Source organism: Haliotis rufescens, unplaced genomic scaffold (genome assembly GCF_023055435.1).
Source record: "Haliotis rufescens isolate VD_foot unplaced genomic scaffold, xgHalRufe1.0.p SCAF_18, whole genome shotgun sequence".
Lineage (NCBI taxonomy): Eukaryota > Metazoa > Mollusca > Gastropoda > Lepetellida > Haliotidae > Haliotis > Haliotis rufescens.
In genome coordinates, this window is record NW_025963868.1 from 14,774,260 (window position 1) to 14,798,507 (window position 24,248).

Below are 24,248 nucleotides of genomic sequence, written 5' to 3' on the forward strand. Positions count from 1 at the left end.
ACTTATTCCTTCCCACTCCTGTCAACTCAAACAGTGATGGCCACTTTCCTCTTGATTCCATTCCACATCCAGTGATCCGAGTGAGGGAGATGCAGGCGATGCAGCTGAGGTGTTGGTACTGTAGTTGGTTCCAGTTTCACATGATTCCTCACCGCAGACATCTCACCCGGCCAGGAATCCCCCACATAAACCATGCTTCCCCTTAGATCCTATAAAAGTCCCGATAAACCCTCTATGTGGGAGGTATATGCCATTGTAGCAGGACTTGAGACGTATAAATCAGTTTTACTGTTATCAGTTCTGGGCGCCTCAAATGGATATTCCTGGAATAATGGGAGATTTAGGTCTAAGCTTCCAAGAGTTGCTTCCCTTGCATTGCTGAACAACTTTGGAATTTGCACTTGAAGAAATCAAAGATGTCTGAATCAGTGTGGCTCAGATCAGTTGTGTTAAGATTTGTTGAATTGACTGTGAATCCTAAAGGGGTGTCCTGTTCTAATATTAGATGCTCAAGTCACACTACATTAGTTCCTCTCACACTCTCAGCCTCCTGTACCCAATACATTAATATTGAGTAATCCTGTGCTATTTTCACTCTACAACACCTTATCTATTTCACCCTAAATCATATCTCACCTACATACCCATCTATCTCACCCTGTAGTATGCCTTTTACCCAATCTTTCCCCCACCCCTTCCATCTCATACCCTATCATATACTCTCTCCGCCTAACTCACCCTATACCACGTTTCTCTCTGACCACCACCCTACCCCCAACCAATCTATCTCACACCCCACCCACCTCACATCCGATGTCATATATCTCATCAACACCTATGTACCTCACATCCAATATCACATATCTCACCCAAATCTATCCACCTCACACTCAATATCACATATCTCACCCAAATCTATCTACCTCGCATCCGATATCATATATCTCACCCAAATCTATCTACCTCACATAAGATATCAAATATCTCATCCACACCTATCTACCTCACATCCGATGTCATATACCTCACCCAAATCTATCTACCTCACATCCGATATCATATATCTCACCCATATCTATCTACCTCACACCCAATATCATATATCTCACCCAAATCTATCTACCTCACATCCGATGTCATATATCTCACCCATATCTATCTACCTCACACCCAATATCAAATATCTCACCCAAATCTATCCATGCCACCTCACATCCAATATAACATATCTCACCCGAATCTATCTACCTCACACCCAATATCATATATCTCACCCATATCTATCTACCTCACACCCAATATCATATATCTCACCCAAATCTAGCTACCTCACATCCGATGTCATATATCTCACCCATATCTATCTACCTCACACCCAATATCACATATCTCACCTAAATCTATCCATGCCACCTCACATCCTATATCACATATCTCACCCTGTCGTCCACCCACACCTACCTACCTCACACAATATCACATTGCTCGCACTCAGTCCCCCGCCCCGTGGTGGTCCCCCCCCTTACACATCCTCTGTGTACAGACGCTCCTGTTCCAAAGCTCTCTCCCTCATCCCGTCATATGAGCCCAAACCTCATCACGCGTCCACCTTGTCCAGGGCAACAGCAAGACCCCTAACGATGGGCTCAATTATCCTATTATCTTCAATTCTCCAACAATATCCTTGTAGCATGATCCTTCTTCAGCCATTTTGTCAGGCCACGATAATTTTGATTAAACACACGTCGGAGCAATGCAGCGTGTTTGCGTAACATTACCGACAAAATCAGAGACATTTTCCTTGCATTTTTCTTCCAAGACCATTCTCCAAATCAATTGTTATGACGCGTAGCAAATTAGCATAGTAAAGACTCTCCTATTGACAATGCTTATTAGCCTAAGACTCGCAATCGAAACCTGAGATTTGAAAATGAACATTCTTTTCCAAAAGTGCATTATTAAAGGGAGCTAATACATCAAAATGGTTGCACTAATGACTTGGCATGGTCGCTGTCCACGTACAGTCCATCCAATCGGACTAGCCTAACTGACAGCCTTCACGATTCAATGTTTGCCATTTTGTGTTGGACTTCCTCCTCTAAACATGAGTCATATCATGGTATTGATGATCTCGGAAATGACTTTTTGTGATCTTTGTCTAAAATCTGGGGGCTGCTTGAAGACTGATTAGATGACCAGCTCACTGAAGGGCTTGTCCCAGGTTTACAGTACATCTATCATTCTAGGAGCCCTCCACTCAACTAGGGCCAGGGGGTGTGACTGAAACATACCCTGGTCCTTTAATTTTAACAACTGGACGCTCGACACACCACGGCTCTGTAATTAGTAGTTTGCTTAAGTCAGGACACAACACACTCCGTCATAACTTGCAGGAATAAATGTACTTACAAGCGTACTTGTTTTTTCTTCAAATTGAATGATACTAATGAAACTACTAATGAAGACATAGGAGGAACATAATTTCTAAGAAATCAGAAATACACATGTGGAGCTGACCATGTGATTTTCAAGGGGGAAGAATGTTCTTATAAATGAATTAATCCTGGTTAGACTGAAAACACATATGCCTCACATTGTAGGCAAACAAAATAATGTGCCCTTTTCTTGCAGACAACGTGTACTGTAATATCAAGAGATGAAAATAATCGAGCACCTATTTTATGTTGGAAAAAACAAATGAGCTCCAAAACATTTTAAAAAAAACAATGCTCATCTCCTCAATCCCCTCCCCCCGCAAATCATATGGTTACTTCCAATGAGGAATTATTAAATTTCTCCAATTTAATTATGTTTTAGGTAATTGAAGTTACATAAATTATCATAAGCCTATTTTATCCAAATCTAATCAAATATTCACCGAAACAAGTTGTGAATATGCATACAGTGTTTTGTCAAATTATACAAAAATGACAAATCCCTGGCAAACATTATTATCCGTGACCTCAATGCAAACAAGCAACAATGGTCTTGAAGCCTGAAGAAGCCAGTGCCCTCAAACACCCTATTGTCCCAATCCACCATTTTCCTGACAATGGCAGATCGTAATGCCATAATTTAAACAATAATCCTGTTATAATTAATGCTGATCAACGATCCACACTACCACCAACCTGTAATGCATGCAAGGGAATTCAATTTCACAAGAACCCGTAACAACATTTGAAAACCCTTCACTTGACATTAGAGGTGGCAATTTATTTCATGTGGTGGACAAGTTTGGAAGCTGGTAGGAGTTACATCCCTTTGGTGTTCATATTGATGAAGGAACAAATCCACTTCAATACCAATACAGTACCAATACAATACCAACACAAAACACTGTCATGCACATCCTTATTTCATTATTACATCTTGAAACAATCTTGACATGATAAATCAGATGATTGACACAGTTCTTTCACAAATCTTTTAATGAAAATGTTTAAAACCATCCTGAAAACTTGTAATTTTGTCAACTGACAATTCTTAGGACATGAAGTCAAAATTTCTAAACCTACAAAAATACACAAACACAATTTTTTACAACTTATCCAGAAATACATATTTAATGTATTTACTAGGCATATGCATTCAACACAAATAACATTTGCCCAACAAAAAAACATGCATACCGAATATGCAAACATAAACATCGACAGGAAAGCAAGGGATTTTAAGGAGTTATGAATGCTAAAGCATTGGGATCTTGTATTTGTTAAGACCATCCACTGCAGACAAGTGTAATGTTTACGCCAAACTCTCCCAAAATATCTGTATCAACATCTGTAAGGCAAGCCATCTGCTGCTTCAGCTGACACAAGGACTTCATTATAGCGTAATGGCGGTTTATACTTTCCCCTAAGTCATGTGACCTGTCTATGACCACGCTGCAAGCAAGTTTTTTCTAAACCGCACAAATTCACAGACTGTGATATTAGTCGTTAGGCCATCAGTGGCAAATTTCCTTATCATTACAGGGCCTAATTAGGGAAGATTTTGTCAACGAACATTTAATGATAAAATTTATTGTGGGCATATCCGACACTAGTTGGCGCAATGCCTCAAAGGGGAGACAATTCTCAAGCCTGTGGGGGGTCTGAAGTTCATAAAAGCTAGTTAGAGACACCGCCAAATTTGCCCTTCCCAACGCAGACAAGTTAAAGTCGTACTATGAAGGCCCTTCAGCCACCTTGGCAATGTCTCTTTCAAGTTGAGGGAGAATTTCCCAAAGAGGTGACCTTTTCTAGGAGTTTTAAAGCTTTCGAAATCTCGTTAATTCTTCGCTTTAGGCCACTGGAGCCTTGCCCTGTGTGAGGGTTTTAATTAACGACAACAGGGCTAAGATTCAGGCTTTGTTGTGAAGCACTTGTTTGAGACAGTTTTAACATTTCACTCTCTTTTCAGCTTACCGATGCCCTCTAGTGGGGCTTCCCAGAACTAAGTACTGATTTGTAATATGGACATTTTGCCCCAAAATAACAAGCCGAAGTTACTTAAGGTTCACAAAGTGTACTTCAAGTTTTTTAAGGCCCAACAAAACATTATCAAACACAGAAACTTTTGAGATTAAGCAAATGCCTGCAATTGATACAAAATCTAAAAGGCTTGATGTGATAGCTTCAAACGAATATACCCTAAAGAGTATTAAAAGTAAATTTTTCACTGTTATGAGAATTATTCATGGAAATGATTATATGTACCAGGTCAGCACTAGCACGAGAAACCTACATATATATAGATAGATGTGTACATTAGAAAGCACATAAAATGGTCACTCTTGTCATCACTTATTTTCTTGTGTGATGAACATCTAATTCTTGGGTCCAAGTTTCAGGTGAAAGTTGCCCTCGTGTATGTCCACAATGTGATATAATGTGCAGACAAAAACTACATCGTGTTGCTTCAGCCCACTGAACAGATCATTAATAACAGTGTTTGTTTGTTTGTTTGTTTGTTGCTAAACGCTGCACTCAGCAATATTCCAGCTGTATGATGGTTGTCTGTAAATAATCAAATCTGGATCAGACAATCCAGTGATTGACATCATGAGCATCGATCCACGCAATTGGTTGGTTGGTTTGTTGTTTAACGCCGCACTCAGCAATATTCCAGCTATATGATGGCGGTCTGTAAATAATTGAGTCTGGTCCAGACAATCCAGTGATTAATATCATGAGCACTGATCCACACAATTGGGATCGATGACATGCATTAACCAAGTTGTGATATGATGACATGCATCAACCAAGTCAGCAAGTCTGACCACCCGATCCCATTAGTCACCTTTTATGACAAGCATAGTTGCCTTTTACAGCAAGCATGGTTTACTGAAGACCTATTCTTACCCGGATCTTCACGGGTTATAAATAACAGTGAGTTGGTGCGATTGGTGTGGTCAGTTCATACACAATCTGCTGAAAATAATGTAAATAATATTGAATAAAATTTTGAATAGAATTAATAAAAGGGATTAAAAATCAAAAAGCAACATATCGATCACCAAGCCGAACTGGCCTACTTCAGCACAGTCTCTCTTCAGTATGACATGTCAGCGGTCATGTCTTCACTTCCGGAAACAAAATCAACACTCGATCATTGTCGCTGCATAATGTTCACCCCCCTGTACACAGCTGCAATTTCTTGTTATAAAAGTGTGGATCATACACAAGAAACTATGATCGATGATCTGATTATTCCCTCAACATCTATGATACAATCAGTGGCAGGGAACATGCAGTTCAAAACAATAACAGTCAGTCAACCAGTTGCTAATTGGGTGGAATCAGAGTTCCTGTCTCAACAAAATTGGCGCCCAGAAACAGACATCAGGATTTTTTGACAACATACCAAATATCCTTGAAATAACTGAAAGCTTTGAAGAACTTCAAGATATGTGGGTAGACCACATTCAAGTTTGTATTCACGAGAGAGAAAAAATTCTGTGAGTTGTAATTAGAATTCACGAAAACTTTTATGTCAAAATATTTCAATACAAATTGAAAGCCTATGGTAAACATTCAAATACTGAATTTTGATGGGCGTGTATGTTGCATTTAAGAACATAAAATCGTAAATTTCAATATTCAAACATTTCACCTTACGTCCAGATTTCCAGTTAGTATGCAAATAATGTCACATGACCCACATAATTTGCATATCCTCTTTTGATCCTGAAGTGATATTTAATAGCAAAATAAAGAAATAAAACAAGTAAAGTCCAAACAAAGTCTCAATATATATGCAAAATGTTGAAAATCAAGATTTTGTCTCTGGTTTCTACGAAAATGCATCTGACAGTGGTTTATGTCAAAACAAATTAAAGACAGAATCAGTATGGCAAATCTTGCCATGTTGCCGACAGAGGAAAAATAAAACTGAAATAAAACTGAAATAAAACTTGATGACTAATCATACTGTTCATATTTATTCCTCTTCTGAATATGAGGAAATATGGAAGCTTTCGGCCCATCGTGTTTTACAGCCTGAGATTGAGCCAGTCACGAGCAGACCCACTGATGACCAAAAGATCGCTCAATCAATGTTTGCAGAAAATTGGCCAGATAATGTGTATTTAAAGGACCCTGAGCTGCCAAGGTTGATGTCTTGAAAAGTATTGCAAAATAATATTTAGTGGCATGATGATAACGCTGGACTACTACGAAGATAAGCCGTCTACTCCATCACTGCTGCGAAACGGAGCGGGAATGCATAACCGTTTGACGTTCATAGCATCAGTCATGAAATTCTTTAAAAGACTTCATTTGCATATGTGCTATGCTATCTGTATTTTGTTGTGCAACTCTCATCTCCTGTTGACCCTAAATTACTGTCCAGCTCAATTTTTTTTTAAATGTTTTCTTATCGACCCAATCACGAACTTGAACATATATCATTCTGCCCTGGGAAAAAATGTTAAAAAAATAAGTGTTTTAAACAAACCTTAACTCAACATTTTTTTTATATTTCTTATCCCGCTACATAGTATATTGAGCAGGAAATCTGTGAAACCTGCAAATAAATCTGCCCTTAACAATGTAATATTCAATATATACCCTCCTTCCCCTCACCAATGGTTTGTGATTAGTTCCGGAAACAGTTTCAACCTTCCATTGATTTGAAGTCTGTTTCCATGGATATGATTAAAAAAAAATTAAATTCCTTAATCAGCAAGGGGCACTACTTTAACACTATGTTGATATGTGAGCAAGTTTCTATGGAGACAATAGAGTCTCAAGTTCTACAGAAATAGCCCCCAACAGCAGCTCAGTCCAAGTCCATCTGGATTTCATGAAAATTTAAAAAAGAATTTAAAAAAAGAATAGAAATAGACTCATGTCACTTCACATTGGAAATATGTGCAAAGATTCTTTAAGAATATCGAAAAAGAATTATTTTCAAAATCTTTTCAAAAATAAATAATTACCATTGAACAGACATATTGATCAAAATTTCCCCCACACAGGAGGAAAATGAGTCAATTTCCAATAAGAGTACAGTGATCTGATTTACTCAAACTGAGATATTAAACATGGATTGATGTCCACCCTGCCAGCACCAAGCTACTGCCTATGTAGTGTTTGATAGCCAAGGGGTATTGCAGTTGTTTGATGTCCACCCTGCCAGCACCAAGCTACTGCCTATGTAGTGTTTGATAGCCAAGGGGTATTGCAGTTGTTTGATGTCCACCCTGCCGGCACCATGCTACTGCCTATGTAGTGTTTGATAGCCAAGGGGTATTGCAGTTGTTTGATGTCCACCCTGCCAGCAGCACCATGCTACTGCCTATGTAGTGTTTGATAGCCAAGGGGTATTGCAGTTGTTTGATGTCCACCCTGCCAGCAGCACCAAGCTACTGCCTATGTAGTGTTTGATAGCCAAGGGGTATTGCAGTTGTTTGATGTCCACCCTGCCAGCACCAAGCTACTGCCTATGTAGTGTTTGATAGCCAAGGGGTATTGCAGTTGTTTGATGTCCACCCTGCCAGCAGCACCAAGCTACTGCCTATGTAGTGTTTGATAGCCAAGGGGTATTGCAGTTGTTTGATGTCCACCCTGCCAGCACCAAGCTACTGCCTATGTAGTGTTTGATAGCCAAGGGGTATTGCAGTTGTTTGATGTCCACCCTGCCAGCACCAAGCTACTGCCTATGTAGTGTTTGATAGCCACGGGGTATTGCAGTTGTTTGATGTCCACCCTGCCGGCACCAAGCTACTGCCTATGTAGTGTTTGATAGCCAAGGGGTATTGCAGTTGTTTGATGTCCACCCTGCCAGCACCAAGCTACTGCCTATGTAGTGTTTGATAGCCAAGGGGTATTGCAGTTGTTTGATGTCCACCCTGCCAGCAGCACCAAGCTACTGCCTATGTAGTGTTTGATAGCCAAGGGGTATTGCAGTTGTTTGATGTCCACCCTGCCAGCACCAAGCTACTGCCTATGTAGCGTTTGATAGCCAAGGGGTATTGCAGTTGTTTGATGTCCACCCTGCCGGCACCAAGCTACTGCCTATGTAGTGTTTGATAGCCAAGGGGTATTGCAGTTGTTTGATGTCCACCCTGCCAGCACCAAGCTACTGCCTATGTAGTGTTTGATAGCCATGGGGTATTGCAGTTGTTTGATGTCCACCCTGCAAGCAGCACCATGCTACTGCCTATGTAGTGTTTGATAGCCAAGGGGTATTGCAGTTGTTTGATGTCCACCCTGCCAGCAGCACCATGCTACTGCCTATGTAGTGTTTGATAGCCAAGGGGTATTGCAGTTGTTTGATGTCCACCCTGCCGGCACCAGCTACTGCCTATGTAGTGTTTGATAGCCAAGGGGTATTGCAGTTGTTTGATGTCCACCCTGCCAGCACCAAGCTACTGCCTATGTAGTGTTTGATAGCCACGGGGTATTGCAGTTGTTTGATGTCCACCCTGCCAGCACCAAGCTACTGCCTATGTAGTGTTTGATAGCCAAGGGGTATTGCAGTTGTTTGAAGTCCACCCTGCCGGCACCAAGCTACTGCCTATGTAGTGTTTGATAGCCAAGGGGTATTGCAGTTGTTTGATGTCCACCCTGCCAGCACCAAGCTACTGCCTATGAAGTGTTTGATAGCCAAGGGGTATTGCAGTTGTTTGATGTCCACCCTGCCGGCACCAAGCTACTGCCTATGTAGTGTTTGATAGCCAAGGGGTATTGCAATTGTTTGATAGGAGTTCTACTCTTGACATGATATAGCTGTCATATATTCATTTTCATATTCATATACAAGCTTTCCAAACTGGACATTCTTCAGACTAAACAAGACAGCACCATCCATCACAATCCATCACAATCCAAAACAATCACACACAACCCAATCCAGGCCAACATGACCCAACACCGAATGCAATTCACAATTCACATGCACACACTCTCACTCACTCACTCACTCACTCTCCCACACCTATTTGGGCGTGCGTGTGTGCTTGTGTGCGTGCGCACATGTGTGTGTGTGGTACTGTAAATCCAGCCATATTCCCTCACAAATTCCTGAAGTAAAAGAATAACGCAAAATCTCACTGTGCAAGACAAAGAAAAAACCTAACTCAGCCCAGTTTCACTTGCAATTACCATAAACAGGATAAATCTCAAAATCCAAACTCTTTTGGTTAGAATATATTTCTCATCCAAACAACAAACATATATATCACAAAACCGTACACTTTAGAAATGAATGCAATATACATCAAAAAGCACTCCCTTTATCAAAAGCAAATGTGAGTTATGAGCCCATTTTGTCAGTTATGTCCATTTTTTTAAAAAACAGTATACACTTACATTGTTAAAAGACAGATCCTGTAGTACTCAGTCGTGGGTCATGCTTTGAAAGGACATAAAGTTAGTTGCACTCCATGACCATCTTTAAACAACTGGAAGGTGATGTGAAAATAATGGTCCTCATTCACAGATTGATTTTTAATAGTAGGACTGCATAACGGTTAGTACTCTAAAATGGCATCCTCCCAGGGAGTCAGGTAGTAATCTTACTGCAGTTCCTCCTATTTAGGACAAATATTGACTCACTATTATTCAAATTTCAGTTTTCAGAGTTCTCTGTCCTCCAAATATTATTTCAAGGTAGGAATAACCAAAATATGTGTTTGGTTTTATTCGGACAAAATGTTAAGAATACTATCACACGGAGCCATTGTGGACTTAAAATTCAAGTAGAGATGGCATCACGCAAAGAAAAGTGTGCTAACCGAATAAAACCTTCAAACTTGATTTATCAAATTTTCAACGAATTAGAAAATTGAAAGTAAGAGAGCAGATAAAAATCAAGGCTACATTATTTGGACAAAGTCGGCCCATTTCATTCGAGACTCTCATTAAAGTTATGGCTATCTGTTCAGCAAAGTCTTGCTAATCACAATGGGGCAACACTAACGTTACAGAGGGCTAGGAGATGGCGCTACGCTGCATATGATGCTGATAATTTTCACTGCCCAAAATGAAAATGGTGGTCGCATGCAAGGAGGGTCAGCGACACTTGATGTGCTGCGATGTTGCCCAGAAAGAAGCTGATTCAGTGGTATAATTAGGATGAAAAGATTAGCTTCTGCGAAGATTAAATATTTGCCGATGACATTACGGTAAAGTGGTAGGGGAGGGTAGTTGGGAGAAGGAAGGACCGTCACGTTACGCCCGGCATCGCACAATGGCGAGGTGGTACCCATGTGCAGTGGAATCCGACTTTGGTCACTGGAATAATGCGTAATCTCGCTAAATATCCCTCCTTCACTGCTCAGTTGAATTGTTGAGGAAATTAGGAGAAGTCCTTGATCCCTCGAGGGGCTTATGAATTGTCCGCTGGCCAAATCCAATCCACCTTTCCCAAATGAAATTTGTCAGAGAGCTAACATGGATTTAGGACTCGAGTAACATTGTGCGAGATCGGGACAACTGTGGTCAAATGCCCATACATGTGACCTTTGCTCTTTGGCCTTCACCTTGTCCACTTCTGCCGATTGGGAGAATTTGACCAAATTGACTAGGCATGACGAATGACTTCAACTCGTTCTTGGACTGCGAATTCCGCGTCATGATGTCGGAGGAATTTTGTGATTAGATGGTTCTTGAGTGCGAGACAATTGACAAGTCTATGATTGATGGTAGGATGCCATTTAGAGTGACCTCTGACCTCCAATCTCTGACCTCCCATATATTAATGCTACATGGTTGATGGATGATATTAGATTGATTAGCTGGAATTTTTCTTAAACAATGGTAGGATGGCTTTGTGAGTAAAATTAGATCATTTCATGATATTTATGGCCCAATCCAGGCTCGGAGAACTACGATGCATCAACGTCATTATGCCGTCTCCCCAATGCTTCAAAGAAATTCCTTTTTCTAACAAATGTGTCACTGTGAACCGTCCCAGATAAAAAGGATGCAAAATGACGCGGTAATGAGGAAACAGGGGTAAATCTAAAAGAAGAATCAAAATAGTTTGTATATCTAAAATTCTACCCCAAACAAATTCTGAAAACAGATTTTACTGGACATTAGATTTAAAGGATATTTACAAATTGATTGAGCCTTAAATGTCCTCATTAATATTGCTTAATTAAGATTTGTTTATTGTCAACAATACTGTGTCTAAATCATAGGGTCTTGTCACATCTGAACTGCCTTTTAGAAAACAGTTTTTTCAAATATTCAATATCAAACCACATATGTCATATACCAACAAATAAATACACACTCACCATAATATTAGCACTATGAACAATTCATTGAGACATGTGATTCAGTGAAGTCATATTTTAGAAGACGTTGATTTGCAAGAAGGCCACAGGCTCATATACAAAATCCTATACACCCAGCAAGTGAGGACACCACACCATACATGAACACATTAACACATACATACAAACAAACATGGACCTATGTCATAAGTCTATACAATAAGCAATGTGATCAATCTCGTAACAAACATTCATTGTTAGTACCCAAAAGTGACTTCAGAATATATATAAGACTTTCTGGCTATTATATCTCTAAGGTCTTCATAATATCCGCATATAAGCAGAACGTGCAATTCCTCTCTACTGTTATTTCAAACTGGACATTTCTTAGTGATTTATCTGTAGCCATATAGACCAAAATTAGTCCAGCATTGATATTACAAGCTGTTACTATAATCAGTATATCATTACAGATTGTCATGTTTATAGAACTGTAATTTACACTCAACATTGACAATCAGCTTCTACATTGTGAAACATACCCTCCACAGCAGGTGGGATTTATCAGAATTGATAAAAAATCTACATACGTCTGATGTGCCATGTATATCGCCATATTGCTTTTCTTCTGGTCCGGTGTGCCTCAATGATTTTTTATTTCATCTCCAAAGATTGAAACAAAGCACATGAATATAGATGCTTGTATGGGTTTACTGTCTGTTTCAATATCACACACATACTATGAAATGATGTTAGGGGCTTATAATTGGGTTTTTATTCGCTTGTTCTAATTCAGTAAGTAGGTCAGATGATCATTAAATGTCAACATAATGGCCAGATGTGACCTCATTATATATTAGATACAAGACAAAGGCCCTTATGCCTATACAACAACACAACAATGACAGCTAGTTCAAAACAGTTTTTCTTTCAAAAGAAAATATTAACTCCCTGCTATGCAAACATTGAGACAAAATAAGCTTTTGATATAGATATTGCCTGGTCCCACTGATTTCTTGTTTATTGTAATATATTGTCAAATATTCATGCATTTCTGAAGAAGAAATGAAAACTTTTTGTATTTCAATCAAAATTCCTTTTTGAAGTTTCCTAATATCCTGCAGTGGTAATTGAAAATCCTTTTTAAAGAATTCTGTGAAGCAATGCAAACGAGATGGAAACGGCATCATATTGCATAATCATGTTGAATCCCCAATCTAAGAATTACACACGTAACCCCTTAGACCATCTTACACAAGCAAGAGAATTAACTAGCTCCATTCACCCCTCTCGTAACCTACACAGGAATTGGCCTTTTTTCCCCTTCTACAATCTCCCATTTTACAAATTTCCATTTTCCATCCTGCCATCAGGAGTGTGGTGATATAACTTGTCTCCTTGTAAAACTGCAAGCAAGCCAATCTAGTGAAGCAAGACCTGACGCACTGGTGTCAAAATCCTCATTGGTGAGTCACATCCAAGGCCAAGCAGCTTATGGATAAATAGTGTCCTCTGCCCCAGTGCCACAACTATCAACAAATCTATTTCATTGACTGTCTCGCTGCCACCGACCCAACCACTTCCATTACCACTGGTAAAATGTCAGTGTCGGCTGCTGGTATTAACTATTGATGGGGCTACATAGATTCAGCCGCTCTACGGATGCTGACATTTTCACCAGGAACTCGAGGCATCCCTTGATCAGAGGTGGAGCGTGTACAGGAGTGTAGCTGCATGACCTACGTAGTGGGGGAGGAGACTGTACACCAGGGGCTCCAGGTGGTCTTGTATCATCACACCACCACCACCACCACCACCACCACCACCACCAGCAATTCATCAACAACACCTTCACAACAACAACATTACCATCACCATAACTCACGACATCACGCTCACACCATCACCGTAACACACACCATCACGCTCACACCATCACTCTCACACCGTCACGCTCACACAGAAAGTCAGTGTCTCCAGAGTACAAGACCAGAAAGTCAGTGTCACCAGGGGTACAAGACCAGAAAGTCAGTGTCACCAGGAGTACAAGACCAGAAAGTCAGTGTCACCAGGAATACAAGACCAGAAAGTCAGGTGTCGTCAGGTGTCGTCAGGAGTACAAGACCAGAAAGTCAGGTGTCATCTGGAGTACAAGACCAGAAAGTCAGGTGTCATCTGGAGTACAAGACCAGAAAGTCAGGTGTCATCTGGAGTACAAGACCAGAAAGTCAGGTGTCATCAGGAGTACAAGACCAGAAAGTCAGGTGTCACCAGGAGTACAAGACCAGAAAGTCAGTGTCACCTGGAGTACAAGACCAGAAAGTCAGTGTCACCAGGAATACAAGACCAGAAAGTCAGGTGTCGTCAGGAGTACAAGACAAGAAAGTCAGTGTCACCAGGAGTACAAGACGACCATCAATTGTCACCTCGGGTCAAACCCAAACCAACAATTGTTGCAAACAGGACACACAAAGACACTGTGACATGAGCAGGACGGAGTGTTACTCCAAGACCACCAGTGTCAGAGTGTTTTTGTATTGACTTCTTTCCCTTATGGTACCCTGAAATAGTTGTGAGTTTAAAAATATCCACACCAACGACAGCACTCCTTAATGAACCTGGTTATTAGCACAGAGAGGGGGACAGAGTGTAGGCAAACTCTCCACAGGTGTTGACACCTGGAAATAAGTAAAATGCATACTCCTCTTGCATGCTGATCAATATGGCTCCACTGACATTGGTCTCAGCTAAACACGCTTTCCATAAAAAAAAACACCACCACATTCTGCTTCATAAGAGTCTTGGCATTGAAGTAGACGGGTGTCCCCTCATTTACTCATACAGCCCAAACATAGGCTATGGTTCACTGCCAATATACAACTCATAATCACAGTGATTGGGGACAATGAAGTAATGTAATAATTTAATAATTGGGGTTGAGTGTGTGTGAATGCAGGGTTTTTGTTTGAGAATGATCTTCAAGCAACTTTTTTCGTATTTTTATTTGCGAGTAATTTTATTTACGGGGAAAATGAATGTCCAGTGAACAAGTTATTTTGTTTTGTAAACTATTTGTAAACTATTTATAAACTAAAGAGAAACCTGCTTTTTCCAGCATTTTCAGGAAATAGTTAGTTCTATCATAGGATCCTGGTATACCTAAGGGAGGCAACTCTGTAAGTTAATTGCAGTGCATTTCTTGAATGGCTGGGGACCATTCTCATCTGGAATCCCCACTGATGGGATGAAGGGAAGTGGAGGGGTGGGAAGTGGAGGGGTGGGGAGGGGAGGGGAGATGGGTGTGGTGTTGGTGGCAGGGGATGGTGATTGAGCACAATAACAGCAGACTGAGAGACCCCAGGGTGAGGGGAGGGAGGCCCTAGGACAGCCCCAGGGTCCCCACATGTCATGGCACAGGCAGGGTATATTTATCCCTGGGTACTGCTAGTTTCCACCCAGCGTGATCAGGCAGGTGTCACACAGAACCCAGGACACAAAGTCTCACCTACCTCAAGCCGAGCTGCGGACAGTCACTGTGTGTATAATCCAATGCAGTTCCTGAAACAAATAAAGAATCTCATTAGACAAATATAACATAGCAAGCAGGCTGATCATAACACTCATAAATAGAGATGTAGTATCAATGCAGAGTTCACCTGTGTAGGATGAAGGTACGAACATCTGTACCGAAACACCCCACTGAAAGAATACAGTAGCTGAAATTCATGTCAAGTCTTTATTAATAGAGAATGTAACAAATTAGAAGACCTTCTCCACTGCAAGTTAATTTGATATTGAAGATGGATAATGGATTAAATTGATCCATAAACTTCAAGATGCATTGATGTGTAAATTTACCATCTCTTGTTTTCACTTGAAGTGTCTTGTGAATTATTTGTTGATGTTGACGAAAGTGTTGTGCTTACACAAACACAAACCTATTCAGAATTTGTGAGCAAACAGTTAACCAATCAAAACAACAAGTAGCTATAACGTTAACATCTTAATATCTTCATGTGTGATGCCAGAGTTTGAACAAACTTGTGAACAAACAACAAGATGTCATTCATCTCAAATACACAATATCCTATCTCCATATACATCCACCACACATTGCAAACAAAACCATCACATTTCTAAACCTCGCACTTAAGTCTCATCTGTTCAACCTGTAAACATAATACTGAAGGAATTAAATATAAAATAACAATGAGATTTCAATCCCCCCAACAGACAAGGGCACAGCTAAGGCTTACGGTGAAACACATCTTAAGACCTAGCTTAACACCCCACACAAAGCTAACCACGACCCCGAACATCTATCGACAACACAGCGTGCTTGACCTCACTTGTCTTATCGACTGGCGACGGTCAGGTAAAAACTTAAACCCAAAGCCAACAAGTGGACGGGCGTTGCTGACGATTGAAATATAATTATCGGGTTAAAAGGTGGCAATGTCCATCCTTAAGTGGCAGTTGTTTGATTGCAAGGCTCGGATGTCAGAGAGGCATGATGAAGACAATGACGGCGGACAATCTACCTTACATACAGGGGTGTACATGTCATGTTTGCATGTGGCAAGGATGCAGAGATTTGAAATTGGTGAGAAGTGGTCATTGTCTTCTCACCTAATTAAGAGACTCAGTTTCACTGTCTCGTGCCTCGGAAGTCGAGGATCTATAATTTTGATACCAGGATCCCCACTGCTCTCCAGCTAATACAAATCCCATCACTGGGGACAAGTCTCCTAACATTTATGGCTTTGACATTAGGCCATTGCCTGTGATTAATTTTGTATTGTTTACCAAGTGTCTGTGATATAATGTTTCAGCTGAACAAGGAAGGCTAATTGAAATGTTCCTAAGGTGAAGGTGGAAATCTGACTGTTCAGAAGTTGATGAGGTGAAATGGAGAATGGGTGGGTGGTGAGTGAGTGAGTGAGTGAGTGAGTGAGTGAGTGAGTGAGTGAGTGAGTGAGTGAGTGAGTGGGTGGGTGGGTGGGTGGGTGGGTGGGTGGGTGGGTGGGTGAGTGAGTGAGTGAGTGAGTGAGTGAGTGAGTGAGTGAGTGAGGGTGGGTGGGTGGGTGAGTGAGTGAGGGTGGGTGGGTGGGTGGGTGAGTGAGTGAGTGAGTGAGTGAGTGAGTGAGTGAGTGAGTGAGAGTGAGTGAGTGAGTGAGTGAGTGAGTGACATATCCTTCCACTATATATATCATAGAGGGGGTGTTTGAAGTTTGAGGACAATTGTTCAGAGTATATGCAGTAGAAGTGTCTTGTGTTGTAGGTAAGAGAGTAGACATATCTTAAGGCTGAATCAGCAACGTTTGGGTTGTTGTTGCAGCACATGCTCACTATGAACAGGCTTAACCCTTTTCCACATTTTGGAGAAGCCTTAATATGTCCTTAAATTCTTGTTACATTAGATTCTTTTTCAGGTAATTTGAATATCAAACAAAACAACATTTGTTATTTTAACTTGCTTGTTCTCTCCAACCAACGATGATCAAGAAATGAAAGCAATATTTGCAAGAAGTCCATATCTTTTTCCAAACTCTCAAAAGCAGTATTGTGCTTTTTTAAACCAAGTAAAATATTTTTTAATTTTATTTCTATTCAAGCATAATCTTAATTCTTTGTAACAAGTTTGGATATTTGCACTTTTGAGATAGCCTTAAAGTATCGATGCAAGTCGACATCTACTTTTGCTATATTTTTAACATCTTTCGCTTTTCTCTCCTTCTGCATCTCTGTGCATGCTGCAACAGTGAGTGACAATTGCTGTCAGTAGCTGCAGCATGTTCCCGGAACTACTCATCACAAGATGTCGTTAACTCGCCCGCCTTGCTTTGAACCCTGTCAGGGCATCCATTGATGCTATTAGGTTCTTAGTAATTCACGTGACAAATTTACAAACCTGAAAAGGTGGCTTAGGAATGCCTTCTTATGATAACATTCCTGCTAATGACTTGAAGAAAGCTCAAATAAGACAAACATGAGTCATGGGCAACTGCTGAAGTCATTTCGCTACCGACTCCCTCCACGATGTAATTGAGTCAAGTGATCAAAGGGAGGCAACTGCAGATCAAATTTAGTATAAAATTAGGGGCAGAGTTGTACAATAATGTTGAACTTGAAGTGAGAATGATCTTGGCCATATCAGTTTTACAACCAAGCCCAAACTGCCACCTTCTGACAGCATGGCCATGATGCCACAGAGTCAGGTGGGAACAGATAGTCAGTATATGGAAGGAGTTCCACATCTCACGGGATGCTTTCAGGGTACACACATTGACACCCATAGGGTGTGTGATGGGCTGTGTGATGGGCTGTGTGATGGGGTGTGTGATGGGATGTGTGATGGGATGTGTGATGGGATGTGTGATGGGGTATGTGATGGGGTGTGTGATGGGATGTGTGATAGGGTGTGTGATGGTGTGTGTGATGGGGTGTGTGATGGTGTGTGTGATAGGGTGTGTGATAGGGTGTGTGATAGGGTGTGTCATGGTGTGTGTGATAGGGTGTGTGATGGTGTGTGATGGTGTGTGTGATGGTGTGTGTGATGGTGTGTGTGATGGTGTGTTTAATGGTGTGTGTGATAGGGTGTGTGATAGGGTGTGTGATGGTGTGTGTGATGGGATGTGTGATGGTGTGTGCGATGGTGTGTGTGATAGGGTGTGTGATGGTGTGTGTAATGGGGTGTGTGATGGTGTGTGTGATGGGTTGTGTGATGGGATGTGTGATGGTGTGTGTGATAGGGTGTGTGATGGTGTGTGTAATGGTGTGTGTGATGGGGTGTGTGATGGAGTGTGTGATAGGGTGTGTGATGGGGTGTGTGATGGGATGTGTGATGGGGGGTGTGATGGGGTGTGTGATGGGGTGTGTGATGGGATGTGTGATGGGGTGTGTGATGGGGTGTGGGATGGGGTGTGTTATGGGGTGTGTGATAGGGTGTGTGATGGGATGTGTGATGGTGTGTGTGATGGGGTGTGTTTGGGTGTGGGGTGTGGGATGTGTGAGTGGATGAGGGATGGAGTACTCACACATCACAGACAAAACAAGTTAAAAAAAAAACACCACAAAACCACAAACTGCATTACATTTGTCTTTTGGCAAGCCACTCAATATGACTATCTCGAAAATGTGCCAAATTCTCCAAATTTTCACGTACAGGACACGTTCCAAACTACTCAGAACAACATTGTTGGAAGTGGAACAGATTACAACAGCTATTATAACACACCTTGGCTGTGAACCTTGCAGCCGCTGGCCACAAGATATACAGTTTGAAGCTATTCCAAACTGCTCTACCTCACACCTGTTTCAGGAGACGAAATCCTTTGTTGGTTTTAGTCATAAATTGGCACACAAGATAAGAGGTCATTTGTCACAGCAAAAGAATTTATTACTAAAATGTTAGGCTGATAGAAAAGGATTAGGTTGATTTGTGTGTTATTTCCACCTGAAGCATGCCAATCTTCAAGATACATGTGTCTTCAAGATATACCAGCATTGCTGCTTTCATACAATAAGTTAAATATTACTTTAATGGAGTTTGTTATTTTTAAAGCATTAGATCCTCTCAAACAAGCTTATTTCAGTATGGTCCCATGCATGTTGTAATTAGAGATTAATGGAATCAGGCTCGCTGACTTGTTTGATGCATGTCATCATAACCCAACTGCATAGACCGATGCTCATAATTTCAATCACTTGATTATCTGGTCCAGACTCAATGATTTAAAGATCGACGTCATATAGCTGGAATATTGCTGAGTGCAGCGTTAAACAACAAACAAACAAACAAACAATATGATGTCATCAAGCTGTCAGAGCAACTGCACTACAAAACATGTCACAAATGTGACGGAAAAAAATCAACAAATACTTATGTCTTCGACTGCGACCTATAGTGAAATTTCTCCAATTTTTGCTGTACTTCCAAGACAAGAGCAAACTAGCCGTATGCCATGCTACATTCCCATCATTCGTCAACGCTGTAATTACCTAACGAGTGAGAGTTAAACAAATACTTGGGTTTTAGCCAACACATAAGTTGTTTACTGCTGGATAATGAGAATCCGGGCCAAAACAGGAATACCAACACACGCTTCAAGCCTACAAAGTTTCCCCTGCCTCAAGTATGAACGGAAAGCAATTTCATGAAGGATGTTTTTAGATAACATATGTTGAAGATCAGTAGTACTTTCTGCCTAGAAGATAAATTCATTTAAAAAAAAATTTCTCCAGTCCAATGGGGATTTTTTATGACTGCAAATTTAGCAGCACTTAGCTGATCAAAGAAGATTACGTGCAATCTTAGACTTATGTCGTGTTCCTTCTTGCATTTGTAAACAACATGGCAACAACAGATAATGTCACTTGAAACATTTATTGAGACAATAATAGCTTTAGCCAGATTAATTCACAGATCAATTCACACGACATTTACTCATATGAATGACTGAACAGAAGGTATAATATTTTTAGAGTTGTGTGAACATTTTTCAACAAATCATTGCATATTTTATCAAAGTAAAATTAATTTCTTTTACTAAATTTGCATAAAAAACTGTATCTATATTAACATAATGACTCCATATGATGTCAACTTCTCTATCAAATGTATAACGCAATGTTTCAGGAAAATACAGAAATACTTCAGGAAAAAGCCCAAGGTTGTTTGAAGATGAAGGCTGATAAGACAGCTAAAGTTGGGCCAAGCTTGGTTCGCTGGCAATACCCACACAATCCAATATTCATCATCAAACGTCAAACACCTGAACCCGCTAATCACAACCATCCAATCTCTTTTCTTGGTTTTTTTCGACTTCCTTTATTCATGTCAATGAGAACAAAGCATTATGGATGTCAAGATCAGTGGATATTGTCTGGTAATACAGACAGGAGACTTCTAATACATTTTATAATGTTCCCATTTCCTCGTAAAGACAGCATTATGATCATTTGTTAGGGCAATTATCTTTTCCACTTGAAAAGCAATGAAGGAGAGTGTTTGTTTGTCATACCTTTCCTACTTGTTTACTCATACATACTAATATATCTTTTACAGGCAATGGTAATATGGCTTATTACCTTATTGAATCCCGGGCTTAAGCAAAACAGAATTAAGTTATTATCAAATAGAATAGTATGTGGAAAAATATTGTTTATGTAACGTTCTAATTCTTGCCACAATGCTCTTTGACAGAATGTACTCATTATTGTTAACAAACAGCATTGTCAGTAATTTCTTCTTGGTCTACACAATTCTGTATACACATTTATACTGGAAATCTAAAAGTTTGGTATCTTTAGTGCATTTCCTATATTGTGGAAATATTTCTTTCCATGAAATGTCGTCCGTTACAACCATCCAATCTTGTTCCAGATTGTCACACAGAAGTTCAGAAACAACACTCATTTCCACGACAAGCTTGTGTGGCAAATAAAACTAAAGACCAATACACAAAAAAGACTTGTAACTGTAAGAACATAACACCCAGTCTGTAACATTCAATCCTACTTCTATTAACACAATTCCTGTAGCGAATCCCGTCTACCTAATGACCTCGGAGTGAGACCCAACAGATGGACTCAAGCAAAACTAATGAGAAAAAGTCCCAAGTTTTTTGTGCGGGCTGAAAGACACACTGAACCCTAGAATAGTGGGGTAATTACTTGCTGTTTGTTTTACCTAGGTTGTGCACGACACATTGACAGCCACAACGCACAACTAGGTAATGGCTCCTGCTGTAATCACTCAACTCCGATTGTACTTTTTAGTCCAGCGTGATGGTGTCACGTGAGTGATTGAGCGAATGGATTCAACACCCTCTAGGAGTATACCTTGCCTTCATCACAGTAGCCACCAACGTCTGTTGTGAGTTTGAAGCTGTAATCGTAACTTGTGTGGCTTTAACACTGACTTACAACAACCCTGACTTGTATGGTTTAACACTGACTAATGACAACCCTAACTTGTATGGTTTAACACTGACTAATGACAACCCTAACTTGTGTGGTTTAACACTGACTAACGACAACCCTAACTTGTGTGGTTTAACACTGACTAACGACAACCCTAACTTGTGTGGTTTAACACTGACTAACGACAACCCTAACTTGTATGGTTTAACACTGACTAATGACAACCCTAACTTGTGTGGTTTAACACTGACTAACGACAACCCTAAGTCGTGTGGTTTAACACTGACTTATGATTAGAATAGTTCATCATGAATGGCCATCCTCGGTTGCTAGGACAACAAGACTCTTATTTAAAGCAGTCTTCACAACCACCTGGTGTCATCCCAATATTTAGAGTAATCTCCTCACTGAATTGATCACTCCCTTATATTCTGACCTGCTTGTCTTGTCAAAGGTATCATTGTTCTTAATAACTTATTAAGAGATGAAATAAACATGAGATGTTAGGAACTACTTAACAAGAATCCCCGAAGATGAAAACACATGTACAGATAATTCAAAACTATAACTCATAACAACATTGCTAACAGCTATGGGCTCAGTTTTCACAGTGCAACTAGCTGCCTTTCAGATGTTCAAATACCTTGATGTATACTAGCTACTCAAAACAAATTAAGCAATACCCACCAGTCATGTCCGATTAACTATAGTAATATGAAAACAATCATGTGCACTTGAACTTCTTTTCATTAGTATATGTTTGTATGATGACACAAACTTAGTCAACTGTCATATCAAATGACACTGAAAGTGTAACTCTTTAAGAAGATCATGTCAATCTGTGTGCAGTACAAACTTTCAGCAAGGTCAAGAACACATTAATTATTTCCTTGCTCACAACATGGGCATTGTGCATAAAAACAAATACAACAGGCTTAACATAGAGCCCATATCCTTCCACCTGGTAAATGTACCTGCAGAGAGGGCCACACAACAGTACCTCTGGTAAATCACATGTAAACAAATACAACAGGCAAAAAGAATACTTCTCCTTTTTATAGGAGTCATTTCCCGACCTTCAGATAAGTTATGAACATTTTTTCGCTCATATACATGTTTATGGGAGAAGATAAACAGTCATAAAACACATTTTTACACTCTGACTTCCAAGATGTGCATCTCCAGAACCGAGTACTGTTTTGTTGTTAGGTAGATCTCACACCTTTCCTTGTTTCTTCAATGTTTGTTTGCTTTTTCTGTGATATATAACCACAACAAGACAAGCTCGCAGTTGTTGCTGGAGTCCACTTGCCAATGTGCCTGCATTAACCATTCCTTTCTCGTTTCATCCTCCATTACGCCCCTAAACAAGGGAGGTAATTAGCCAGATACAATGCCCTTTTGCCCTGTATTGAGTTTTTTCACATGGTTGAAACTCAAGAGGTGTGGAGGAGAGGAGCGCAGCTTGACTCATCATGCTGGGGATCAATGATTGCATGTGTGAATCTTTCTGATGGAGATGAAAATTTTCAAATTGTATGAAAAAAATATTTCGAAAATATCACAAGTGTAACTGTTTTTTCTGATGACGACGAAAATTAGCTTGAATATGAATGGCCACAACCATGGGTTCCTCAAATGGAATTCCAGCATAATGGTCTGACACTTCATAGGATCATTTTTATAAAAATAATGAAAATTATCACAAATTACTACTAGAATAAATGTTTAGAAAGTTAGCTTCCAATACTCATGAAGTAGGTTTTATCATGGCAAATATTAAATCATTTAAAAAAATTTCAAATAAGTGTCTATGCAATCAAATGAAAGTTGAAATGGTTGCAGAAAATAATTTGATGACCAAATTCGAAATGATTCATCCTTGGTGTGATGTGATGAGATGTGATGTAATACAGCATGAGGAGTTAGAGAGTGATTCCGAAGGACGAGGTCCTGGGATTATTGACAAGTTCTGTAGATCGTTGGTTGGGAGTTAAGTATAGGAACAGATTATCCCACAGACAATAATACTCGCAACCAGCCAAATAATGCATTTCCCATCTGCCTTCATACAGAGTGTAATAATGCATGCATCTAGGAAATTGGCACCTACAAAAACACAATGGAAAAGCAGCATTCATATTTTGGCATTTTTTATACAAATTCTCAGACAAATCACAGAAAATGACTTTTTGCCTTGAAAACGACTTGCGCATGTTCGGAACTAATGACGATATCAAAGAACATACGCTGCTCTCATTTTCACCTCTCCTAACCTCGAGCAGTAGATATCCTACCTTACGTGAGAAGCAAGATATTTACATTGACAACAAACAGAATCTATCTACCAACCCTGCTTTTTATGGTCCTAGTCTATTCAAAACCATGATAAATGGAATATAATTACTCCAAAACCCTTTCCGGACAAATGTCTGATAGCAATATGACGCTCTGTTATGAATCTTTTTCTCATAAAGCCTTTGTTAATATCTTTCCATTATGTCTTATGAACGTGTATGCTTCCCTTCTTGACAGACATTTCCTCGTTCCTGTGTTACGCAAGGTACAAGGCGCCGATACTAACAGCTCCAGTCAGTGCGGCAGCTGTGGGACT

At 40.1% G+C, this 24,248-nt stretch overlaps 1 protein-coding gene across 11 annotated transcripts in view; it reads right to left on the bottom strand.

Moving 5' to 3' along the window:
• Window positions 1–24,248, bottom strand: part of LOC124112986 (roundabout homolog 2-like) — a 519,019-nt gene that overhangs the window by 170,103 nt on the left and 324,668 nt on the right. For all 11 annotated transcript variants that reach the window (XM_048398286.1, XM_048398287.1, XM_048398288.1 and 8 more), the window contains one exon: window positions 15,220–15,268. The gene's annotated coding sequence lies outside the window, so the exon portion shown is untranslated. The remainder of the gene's footprint in view (window positions 1–15,219; window positions 15,269–24,248) is intronic.